This window comes from Anoplolepis gracilipes, chromosome 1 (assembly GCF_047496725.1).
Source record: "Anoplolepis gracilipes chromosome 1, ASM4749672v1, whole genome shotgun sequence".
In the NCBI taxonomy this organism is placed as follows: domain Eukaryota; kingdom Metazoa; phylum Arthropoda; class Insecta; order Hymenoptera; family Formicidae; genus Anoplolepis; species Anoplolepis gracilipes.
In genome coordinates this window covers 18,112,683-18,125,842 of record NC_132970.1, presented here as the reverse complement: position 1 = coordinate 18,125,842, position 13,160 = coordinate 18,112,683, and the positions used below count along the sequence as shown (strand labels likewise).

The following is a 13,160-nucleotide window of genomic DNA, read 5'->3' as shown; positions in this document are numbered from 1 at the left end:
GAAAAAAAAAAACAATCCGAATTGGTTGAGATTAATTAAAAATTAATATTAAATATGAATAAATTATACTGATTTAATCTATTTTTAAATCATCGAAAATATGGAATAGAAAGAATAAAAGAGATTAATGTACGTTGATGAAAATCGATCTCGCAAAAAATCTGAAGTCTGTGCAATCTAGCATTTATTGTGCATTTCTATAACATGACAACGTATTGTAATATAACGTTTTTAATAATATCGAGAGTATATTTTCAATCTACTTGCCGATGATATTTACATACGCGCAAGACCCGCACAAGGGCTACGTCGTTAATAATACTAGCGATTATACGCCATGGAAGACTGGATAGTCTTCCATAACATGATACGGAGGCTGGAGTCCAACGAGATGCGTTCTTAACGACTTACCGAAGCATATCATAACTAGAGAGGGAGGATGGCGAAGAGGGACACCCTCGGCTCACTGGTCACTATGGGTAATCAGGTATGTCGTTACACGATGCTTACACGGCCCCCGGAGCCGATGTATCCGCCATTTTGGGCACAGTGGAGCTGCGAAAATGCCTTTTTACGAGGCAGTCAACCATGTATCTACCTTGCCATCGCAGCTCGACCATACACACACACACACACACACACACACACACACACACACACACACACACACACACACACACAAACACTTACACACTAGCCCGATCACCCCATGGACCGAGAGTGAGACGTAGCACGGGTGAGATGTTTCAGTCGACGAGGCTCAAAGGACAGTTAACACCCTCGTGCCTCGCTGCTCACATCGTCGTTGCACCCTCCGCCCTCTTCCTCTGTGTTGTACCCCCCGTCTCCCCCTTCTTGTTTTGTCATGTTGTCTTTATCCTACTCTCTCTCTCTCTTTCTCTCTCTCTCTCTCCCCATCTACCCGTTGTATTCTCGTCGCCTTCATTTTTCTTTCCGCCTCATTTTCTCGATGTTCATCGTGTATCCTGGTATACCATACATGCACACGTAACGATACGATTACCCGAGAAACGGGATACTTAACTCGCGCGTTCGCGAACAACTTGACGAATTTGCATACGGAATGCGGCTGCAAGAACGTTCGATGTAGTTACATTATTATTTATTTTGCCAGAGACTGCGGTTTCTGGCGAAATTGTAATATCCAAATTGATTCGAATGAATCTGATTAGACAGACGATATGATGTAACTCAAATATCCGCTTTCCGAAATAATTTCGAATATACATATAGCACTAATCTGAAAAAGAATTTATTTTTCTTCTTTTTACGCGTGAATTATATCTTTTTGATGCTGTAATAAATACAATGATTAATTGAGTGAGTGGCCGAAAGACTGTGACGAGAAAAATTAGGGAGGTGAGATAAAATTGGAAGATTAATTAACGAAGTTTATTTTCGGATAAGTTAAGTAATATAATTTAGAGATGTTGGATGTAAGAAAAATGGAAAATTTTTTTTTAACGTGCAAATTGACAAATGAATTTTTTACAATTTTAACAGAATAAGTAGATGTTATACTACTACTATTTGACTACTTTTTTACGTTATTCAGTACTTTTGCAATGCAATAGTCAAGTTCTTGATAAAAGATTTATTTTATCAAGAACTTGACTATTGCATTGCAAAAGTCAAGTTATTATTTAGTTAGTGAATTACTTAACAAGTTTATTCTTCGTAAAAACGAATAGCATTAATAATTCATATTGCTTCTAATGTTCTGAAAATGCTCGAAATAATTAATTCTTTTATCAAACGAATCTTTTGAATGCACACAATCGAAAGCTCGACACAGCCAAAGCTATATGTTTATGATTGTGCGGATATATTTATGTTTCTTTGTCGTAGAGAGGAAGTAATTATTACGTGAGAGGGAAACATTTATTAGCTCTCTTTATTTCATGAAAAGTCATACAACCTGACGATGATTTCACGTTTCAACTATTCCGAGAAATAATCATGACGATTATTATTATATACCGCGAAATATTTCATACCTGATAGGAAATTCAACGTGCAGCAGCCAATATCGGGTCAAACGGACAAACGCGGAATATATTTCGTTCGCTCTTTCGTATGTTCAAAAATCAACGTCGGGAATCGAACGGTTTACCGGACAGTGGAAACCGTCTATATATATACGTAGAGAAAGAGAGAGAGAGAGAGGGACTCGAACGACCGCGACACGAACGGAATGTCACGTTCATACGTGACGAAAACGATAGCCGCTCTCTCGGATGTTACGTTCAGCAGCATTCGGTTCTCCAGTTTTCTCGTGGGATTAAAAGTTCGATACCCGAGAACCCGAAAGGTTACAACACGCGTCCCGGCATTTGACCCGGGAGCGGGCAAAACGTTAAACCGTGACACGCCCGTGATGGTATTCGCGACGGGTAAACCTCCAATTTTAATTAATCGCAAATTGAAAGAGAGGGAGAGGAGGAGCGGGGGGAACGGAGAGATAACCGAACGAATTGTGTGCTCGGTCAAGATGATCGTTTGAAACATTACCTCCTGCCTCGGGAACGATCAGAACGTGGGTTTAAAATGGAAGAGCCGAAGCGCCGTCGAACCTTACTTAATTGGCCGTCTGATTTTCCATCGATATCGCTCGCTCTTCGGTTATCAGAAGTCGGCGCGCGTTCGACAAGAAAGCGAATAAATCTCCTTGAGGAAGAGCGGCGATTCCGTCGTTTGTGCTATTTACCCTGAAGGAACACGAAGCATCGGCCGCGCGCCGGCTGAATGGGACGATGCAATAAAATGAGGTCGATCCTACTTGGAGTATAATGGAGGAATTAAAGTAGAGCGTCAAGGAGTGGATAAAGAAACTGCGACCCGAATGCGCCGCCGCATCCAAGTGAAATCCTTGCATTGTGCACGCTTAATTTACATTTTACCGCGTCATTTATTTTGCGCGTATGCTTCTTCAGTCTTTTTAAAGCGCGCGCGCGAAATCATGAAGGATGTATCCGATGTTCGAAGGATGTATCCAATATTCGTAGGTCAAACAGACACTCCCTGCATAAACAGTATATCTGACGATATCTATTAACGTGAATAGTTTTTGCGCGGGTTAAGTTTTCTGTAAATATTGCAGCTATAAGAAACGCTCGAGCTCGCAAAGGGCTGGCGAGAGCGTGGTTATAGAATCCCGTTAAGCAAAAGAAAGTAAAAGAGGAGAGAAGAGGCGAGAGTGAATATAGCATGAGGAGGAGGAGGAGGAGGAGGAGGAGGAGGAGGAGGAGGAGGAGGCCGCACGTGTGTCCGTGACTGATAGGAGAAAATGGGGTGTAAGGTGTAAAGACACCTGAAACCAGGAGAGAACTTAGATAAGGTCGGCTAAGCACTGATCGAACGCGCCGTCGCGTTCTCCTCTCTTTTATCAACGGCGTGAATAATTCGCTTAGCAATTTACTGAGCGGAGCAAATAAGAGTTGCGACGTAGTATCCTCGCATGAATTAGCAAACGGGCTGCTATGAGAATAGTCTGCGAGTTTAGCCGAGCGTTGTCTTTGCGTGTGGTTACGAGTCGCCTTGCACGTAAAAGCCTCCCTTTTGTTCCCCTTATAAAAGGAAGAAGAGGACGGATCCAAGCTAGCTTATTAATTTATTGACATTTTACGGTTATTCGCGCCCGCCGTTTGCGTATGTCCCGAGAGTGTAGAACGTTACTTTTAATAGATTGTACGCCACATTTCCAGTTCGCCCTCATTAATCGCTTGAAGACTGTATTATATTTGAATTATTTTTATAAACATTATTATTAGACGTGTAAATCGCTCTGTGTAGGTATTACGCACCGCGAAACATGAAAATATTCTTTTGTAAATTTTCATGTTTTTTAGCGTATTAAAAAAAAATGTTTCTCGCTATTTCAATATTTTCATGTTTCCATTTTCTCTTAAGGGGTCATGCTCAGTCAGGAAGCCAAAAAAAAACGTGATTTTTGGGAATTTTTTTCTCAAAAACTATATAAGACTTAAAAATAAAAAGTTTTTATATTTGAAGAGGGTATGTTTTTACAAATTTCACATAATTTTTTTTATTAAAAATATTAATAAATGAAAAGGATATAACAATTCTTTCGAAGGTCCTTTTGAAAAACTTGTTTTACGGTGCAAAAAATTCGCATAGATTTATTTAATATATTAAATTATCTAGTTCTTAAACGAACAATTTGTCGAAATATTGATTTGGGACAAAATGACAGACGTCTAAAGTTAAACTTCTGATTTTCGATGAAAAAAATCGCGTTTTTCATGAATTAAAAAAAAAACTATACATCGAAAAAAAATCCTTCGTTCAAGGACTAACTTTTTATATGTAAAAAAAGCCTGTAAAATTTGAAATAAATCGATGCAGTAGTTTTTCAGCTATCTTGGTCACCGATTTTAATAATGCAGTTTTGAGAAAAACACGTTTAAAGTTTCAAAAGAGGTTTACACTTAAATAAAATATTTATTTTTTAACTTACGTAGAATTATCTCAGGCTCGTATAATAAATTTTCGGAAGAAGTTGTAGCCTCTAAAACATCAATTTGATATTGCCCACGAAGCATTCTTCCCTGCGTGCAGTTGCTGCACTATACTTGCGCGAAGTATACTTTGAATGCTTGTAACTCCGTCAATTTTATTCGAATTAATTTGAAACTTACAGATAATATTCTTCAGATGTTATACTCAGGAAAATGTCAAAACCCAAAAATCGATTTTTTCAAAATTCCTGAGCATGACTCCTTAAATGCAGTGGTTACTTTTCGTAAAGAATCGTAACCATAGAGTCATTTCATATCATATCGATATGGCAATTGGCAATTGAAATAAATGATCTCAAAGTTCCCTTAGTACACTTTTCGCAGGCGAACGGAAGAAATCATAACTCAGAATCAAAATGAGTTTAGCCCGACTTTGTATAAATCTTGTTCAAAAATTAATGTGTCAACTTACTTTTATAAAAATGCCTTTATTGCATCGTTAAATCTATAAATCCTACATTTACGTGGATAAATGTTGCAGTTAAATCGTAAGAATTTTACGACTTAATATTTTCAATTAATTCGCTTTGCTTTTTCTTCCGGATATCACGGAGCGCGACAACAATTATCATATTATCGTTGCATTTATGTAGGTCAAGTGGACTCTCGTCGCTAAGTGCATCGTCCTTATTAATGCAATCCGATGAGAGAACTGCAACTCTCCTGACCGATTAATCACGAGCTTCGCTTCGCTGTACCTATCGATTAAGCCGCGTTAATTGCTGATATAATGCTCATATAATGTCAATGAGCCACTTCAGTCGTTCAGTTACACAAATTAATAATTAATTAGACAGTTAATAATTAGATTTATGTATGAACCTCCCATGTATGTGAGTTGACATAAAATCGTAATTAAGGAAGTCTCTTGATCTCATCGTTAAAACATTGTCACATTCATTTATAGGTAATAAGTGAAGTACTTTACATACAAAAAAAATATTAAAATGTTTTTTCTTATCCCCGAAATTTAATTAAAGTATACTTTCTCGTAACTTTTTAAATTATAGAGTTTATAATATTTTGTTGAAAAAAACGTCACATTGTAACATTATTTTCTGCATACATTTAAAAAATTTTTGAAATTAAAATTACCACAATAAAATTACTACAAAATAATTTATTATTTAACAGCCGTACACAAGGTACAGCTTAGAATTTTTAGTTACAACAGTTGACAAAATGTGTAAAATTATCAAAACAAGCAGAAGAAGAAGCCTCTGCTTGTTTGTTGGTTTACTTTCTCTTGAAAAAAAAAAAAAATATGGTGCAGATTAATCCTCTATCAGTTGATTAATCGGGATCTCTAGACTTCCGGCAACCTGCAAAAACTGTTGAAAAGAGTTTAGAGACGCAGTACGAGGAAAGTAAATACCTCTGTTCGCTTCTATTACCGCGCCTTTCGATACGCAGCGTGAACCCTTCAATTTCCCGAGGTTCACCATTAGATTCGAAAACCCCTATATGTTCGATACTACTCCTACCATTCAGTACGCGAATAATGCACCGATAAGTCGACTAATGAAAGCTCTTATCTGCTTTTACAACCGTTGGAATTTATACGAGGTGGATCATAGAGAAACACGACGACGTATAATCAATGTATGTATATAAACAATGTAAGACGATCAGATCCTAGTGCTCTGTAAATTACAACAATATCAAGCAGAGAGACAGATTATGTAAATTATTTGCTTATCCTGTTCTTTTTCTTTTGTAAAAATGGATAAAGAAATCAATTATCATTTAATTGGTTTTTTACTGGCATTATATAAGTGTTTCAATGTTTTATTATAAATATATACAGTAGGCAACGCGAGTAACAACTTTACGAAAGAAAATTAAATTATTTGAAAATGATTGATTCAATTGTTCATTTTGTGAAATTACGAGTTTTTCATTTTCAAAATCAGCAATTAATCTATGCAGTTGAGTAAGTAAAATAATTTTTTAGCATGTACCTCTTTATTTTACAAAGTTATTTTCTTCATTACTTTTGTTAAAAAGGATAAACACTTTTATCCTTATGGATTGTATATAAATGTATGCCTGACTACATGTTTTATTAAGAGGGGAAACTGCACAATATCGCACTCTTTCTCCCTTTTTATTTTATTTCAAAAGACAGGCGCAGGAGATTCTTTTTTATTACAAAATATTTCTTTTCCTCAGTTATTTTCTTAAAAATTTCTAGCAAAATATTTAAATAGAAAATATGAAATATAAATAAATCTATAAAATATGAAGAACACTTTAACGTCATTGTAAATCTACAATTGATTGATATTGGAGCTAAAACCAAAGTAGAGGTTACTCAAAGTGAATTTGACACGCTTTATGGGACATTAATTTAGATCACGAAAGGCAGAGAAGGGCGAAAGAAAAATGTACGTCTCTCGAGAGGAAGAGAAATTTCTTGTCCTGAGACGTTGATGAAAGATGAGAAAAGAATTGTTAGATAGTACGGGTGAATAAATCGCGATGATGGGACATAAATAGAAGAAAGATCAGGGGAACAGATGATATAAACGTATATATAATAAAAAGAGAACGTGCAGAAGAAGTATTGATATCGATATCGAAATCGAGGGGATAACTTCGCAGTGGACGTTTTGGAAGATTGCGAAAGTATGTACACGAAAAAACTTTTTCATGTCAGTGAATGGACAATAGAGGGGGTGTAAAGTGAAAAGTAAGGGAACTCGAGGCGGCGGATCCGTATTTTTCGTTGTCAATAAATTCGTTTAATCAACAGCCGGATATATTGAAAGTCATGATACAGTGTACATTAGATGTAATTCTTACGACGGCTAATTTCGAGTCAGCACACGTGAAGGCAAAAGCGAAAGAAAGGGAGAAAAGAAAAGGGTATAGTGAAATCGTGCAGTGCGAGTCAGCGTGGAGAACCTGAACTTTTTACCCCAGATTGGGTCGAGGGTCGTTACGGATGTGGAAGAAGAAAAGTTTTAGCGGAATAACAGAGAGAGAACCTGGGCAAACCGGGTTAGACAAAGACGGAAAGGAGAGTGCGATGCGTTTCTAGAGCGCGATTAGATGGATGGATGGGTGGATCGATTGACCACGTGATATAACGTAGAAATTTACTGCGTATAAAAAACAAAAGAGCAAAAGTGTAGAAAACAACGAGAGAGACGATAATTAATCTCTACAATATTTAATTAATCTCTACAATATATTATTTTCTTTGCATATTTTTTTTGCACAGCAAACTTTCTTTTATGTATGTTTCTTGCATAAAAATTTAATAAAGATCGACTTATTATTTTACAGTATTACAAGATATTTAAAATTTCCACGTACAAAAATGATCGCAAAATATGATTGCAAGTAAATTCGCGGCCTTAAGATATCTTACGAAATAAAAGAAAATTATTTTTACAATTGAAATTTTGAAACACGCATTTATACAGAGGTTTTTTTTATAAAGTTCATTTCCCCATCCCACGATCGTACAAAAATATCTTGAAAATAATATCCATGTTTGAAGACATGTTTATTTCGCTTGGTCGGAGTCAAGTTGCGGCGCAATACGGGAGAGATAATTTTATCTTTAAAGCGCATCGCGCTCGTGATACCCGTCATACCTTTTTTTACACGTTCATGGGAGCAAAAGAGAGATAGGGTGTAAACAAGGGTGGCTCGGAGAAGCGCCACTCGTCGGTCGACTTGCCGTAGACGCGATCGAGCGTACACGGGGATCGATCCGCAGGATATGAAGCCCGGCAATGAACTCGCCGAGCGTGAAACGCTTCTGTGAAGAGGCCTCTTTAGAGGATCCTAGACCGTGCGCTCTTCCCCTTCTCTGGCAACATTTTTTTTTTTTTTATAAAATGTTTTTCCCTCTAATAAAAAAAAAGAGAGAAGAGAGGAGAGAGAAAAAAAAGTGTTGATCATCTGCCCTCTTTTGCCTCTATTTGTCCATCGTAGCCTTTTATTATCGGTTTTGCCACGAAAAGGGAGTCATCCGGCCGTTCGTTGATCCGATTTGCCGCGTCCCGGATAGCGCGTGGCGCATTATTTATTTATTATTAGATAGAGTAACCCTTTTGCTCCGCGTGCGCGGCCACCGTATGCGTTCATCGAGACTATCCGACAACAATAACAACGACGAAGAACAGCTCGACCGCGATAAATCGAGTGAACAAAAAAAAAAAAAAAAAAAAAAAAAATAGGTTACACTTTTATTATGACTGAGAAGATATACATTAAATTAGCATTAATTGTTATACGGTATACGAGCCTGCCAACGTCTTTCTGATTTCTTAATGAACGTTCTTTCTTGAAAAACATTTGATCGGCCACGTTTTATGAAAGCGATTATTTTTTTAGCTTTCAACATCAAACGAGACTCGAGATTCACTCGAGCCGAAAAACGGAAGGAATAACTCGCTGTCTTATAACCTGGACAAAAATATCGATCTTATGATCCTGGACAACATTGTAAATCTGTCATCGTTACCAATTGGTAGAAATTGAACTCTATTTTCGAGAAGGCGTCGTAATTGTCCTCGACTTTCATCTACGATGACAATTTTTGCGCAGAACTGCTGAAGTTTCGTTTCCGACTCGATTCTCCGATGTTCTATTAAAAGTTTCCAAAAGGCTGGTCAAATTTTTTTCGAAACTTTGACGGTTTTGGTCGCGTTTTGGTTTTGTCACATGCCATACTTTGCGGCTAACAATTTCAATTTCAACTTTTAGTCTAAAGTCTTTTCATGATTTTTTTAAATTAAATGAATACAGAAAGAAAAGAAGATATATATATATACAGTTAAATATAAAACTTATAAAGATAACAATTAAATAATAATAATTATATATTTAATAACTTATTAAATATATAACTTATAAAATAATTTCCACTTAGTATTATTAATCTTAATATTAAAACTTAAACAGTTGAGTTTCAATGAATTTATGTCACGTAAACCTGATGTTATTGAATGTAATTTATTGCTTTATTCGCATATTAATTTTGTCGTTTATTAAATTATTGCTTCTCTAATGGGATTGGTTATGTAAATAATTGTGTACAAATGTATAGATGTAATTGCTTTGATATAGATATCGACTATCGCGTCTACAAATTGACAATTATTCCTCTTTTATTTTGTTAATTACGTTTGCTATAACGTAACATAATTAAAATGTTTTAGATATAGTTTTATTGTTTCTTCCAAATTAATAGTGCAAAAAGATTAACTATAATAATAATAAATTCTATTTTTACCATACAATAATATTAACAGATTTATATATAGCCAAATATATGAATTAGTATCTATGCATTTAATAAACTAAAGATAAAAAATAATAAAAATAATAATAATGTCAGAATTAACATAATTTAATCAATACATAGTAATTAACAAAATAATATACAACATAAAATGCAACTTTAAATGCAGTTAAAAAATTTTTAATTCAACAAAATGAGTGATTTTATTCTTTGTAATTTTTTTTACGTTAAATATAATTTTAACCATAAAATGCTACGCGTAACAATTTTTTTTGTGACCAAAAGTTGCTCAGAAATTCTATAAAAAAAAAAACGACACCCGAAAAATTAAAGCAAATGTCGAGGAAGTTTAATTGACTGCCCATTAGTAGCGGAATATGTGCTTTTCTGCACATATAAATGTAGCTATATATGAACACGTAATCGTACACTTTTCCGGTTGCTAGAATAATGCATAGCATTATTCTATCTTATTTCTCTTTTTCGGACATAATGGTCTGTAATATATATTCACATATTTTAGTGTGTTAACTCGCCCACTTATCTTTTCTCCATTTGCGTTCCGATAAATTTACTCACAAGCAAAATAACTTTACGTTAAATACATTACATTTTAGCAATTAAATGTTAAAGAAATATTATCATTGTTGAATATTCAGGCAATTAATTTAGCGATGAGAACATGAAGAAAAATTTTCGTAATTACTCGCTGGTAATGCTGTTAATTTGACTCTAATAGTTATTTTTATATTTTTATATTCTAATTAATTCACAGAAATTCACATGAATTTCTTCATTGCACGTGATAATTAATTAAAGAAGAGTCTTCATAACAAGAAGACTTAGAGAGATCCTGCGAATCGTTCCAAAATTTGACGACTTGTGCTGACCTATATAACGATAGGTAAATATATATATATTTACCTATGTGATATGTACGACATATACAAGATGTTTATAGAGTCCCTATTTATTTTATCACAATCAGGACACTTTGTTCCTGCAGGTCTGCATACAATCTGTTAAGTGCTTTGATAAATATTACATATTTTGTTATTAAATGTCTAAACAAATTTTCAAAAAAAGCAATTCTCTGCAGCAAAAACATTTAACGTGAATTATTCAAAAGCGAGGTTTAAGATATATTTACTTCGCTTTGACGTGTTCTATAAATACATACGCGAAATGCACGAGTCTGTTAAAGTTTATATACTTATGTATTTACTCGCACGTAGATACTGGACATATGGAATCGTCATATTACATAAGTATATATATATATCTGTATCTGTTAAGTCTTATTTACTTTTAATATCACTATTAGTAATAATTCATAAAGATAACTTTGATATTTCATACAGAAAGCATCTACTTACGAATATCACTGGATTTCTCACTGTGATCAAAATCATTTTTCGATTCGCGGTTACTTTTTATATTTCTAGATAAATTTGTTGCGAAAGAAAAAGAATATTCATATATGAGATATCGTAAATTTTCGATAAAATAGATAAAATCTACATTTAAAATATACATTATAACAAAATATAAAAACTACAATTACAATTATAAACAAAACATATTAAAGAGAGGATAAATAATAAATCTGAAACTTGTATTATAATTAATAATTGTGAACATTTATAAGATAATAAAAATAAAATTTTTGTCAAGAAAGTCAACACATTAAATGTGTAGATGTAGAAAAATAATATTCATGCCTTTTTCTCTTTAGTGTGTAAATATTTTATGAAGAGAATCACAGAACTCTAATAATTTTCTTTTGTGACAGATATTTTGTTTCAATTTTTCTATTTATTTATTTTTATTAATTTTTTTTTCATTTTTATTTATTTTTATTTATATATATTTTTCTATGTAATTATTTTTTCATATTTTTATTTATTTTTTTACAACGCGGTTGTAACAATGATCAATATTATTTGCTCTACAAAAGTTTTGATACTATTATGTATTACAATATTAATATAATTTCTATATTTTGTTCATATTTTTGTGTTGTCTGCCAATTCTATATTTAATGTTTTTTTTTTTATTATGGTATAGAAATTTTCATAAATTTTGTACGCATTTTTTTAGAAAATCTACATAATTGATATATTTTATATGTTGCAACTTTTTTACAATCTTAAAATAAGAAAGAAATTCATCATTATTTTTGTATCTGTGTGTGAGAGGAAAGGAAAATCAAAAGAGAGAGTGGAGTTAAGAATAGCGTTCGTTTTTATTTTTTAGGTCAGGAACGCGCATAAACATTGATACAGTTGTACGAACACATGGAACTTAATTACTGCGCTCAATAGAACGTTATAAAATTCAAAACGCAATCACGGAATCTGTGCAACATTTTGTCATTAAAAAAAAAAAACAAAAACAAAAAGGAAAAAATGAGCTACTCGTCGAATCTCAGTCGTCGCGATCCGTTACATCAAAAAGTAAGAGTGTATATCAAAAAATATCTTGACGACAACTCACATTTTTTTCCTCGAATAACGAAATTACGAACAATTACAAATACTTGAATAATTTTATATTACGATTAACTTTTATGCGCGAATATATATCTAAAATTATTAGAATAATTTCTGTGTGAAGTGTCCGTCGCGTTTAAATGCGCAAAAAATGACGTGCGCGTGGACCTGTAACGATTAAGACGACATGACACGATTTTTGATTAATCTTTACGATTCTTATGACATTATGGCACTAATCGTAACTCGTTGAGCGCAGGCTTCGCTCGATAAAAAAATAATAAGCGCGCTTCCGCCCGAACGAGCCACGTTGTTTCTCCATCGCATTTTTATCTACAAATTTTCAGTATTGATTTGAATGCATTATCTACTAAGGACATGCGAAATAGTATTTGATTCCAAAATCGATACGTGAAATCGATCCAAATAATCGCTACATTGAAACTAATTTCGAAATCAGTACGTAAATTCAGCTCACAATTGTTCCACTAAAACTATGATTTCGAAATCGGTACATAAAGTCGAGTCAATATATGCATTAAACATGTGCACTGAATGTATAGTCTGAGTTCAATATTGATCTTTCCGACATCATGAGCCGAGTAATGACTCTGATTCCGAAATAAGTTACATAGAACAATATTACATATGGTTCGACAAAAATTAACTTTTTTTCTCAACCCAAGACAGAGAGTGATTAAATCCTGCAATTTTTTATATTGAATATATTTTGGCCAATAAAACGCTCTGTTGCAGCATGTTAAGTAATGTTAGAGTAGACTTGTAAAAATGTATTGTGTTATAACTACACAACATTATTATGTATCGGAAAAATTTTATTTTATCTAA

At 33.8% G+C, this 13,160-nt stretch overlaps 1 protein-coding gene across 3 annotated transcripts in view; it reads left to right on the top strand.

Moving 5' to 3' along the window:
• The window catches only part of LOC140672753 (uncharacterized), a 201,790-nt gene that overhangs the window by 148,880 nt on the left and 39,750 nt on the right, over positions 1-13,160 (top strand). The window lies entirely within an intron of this gene.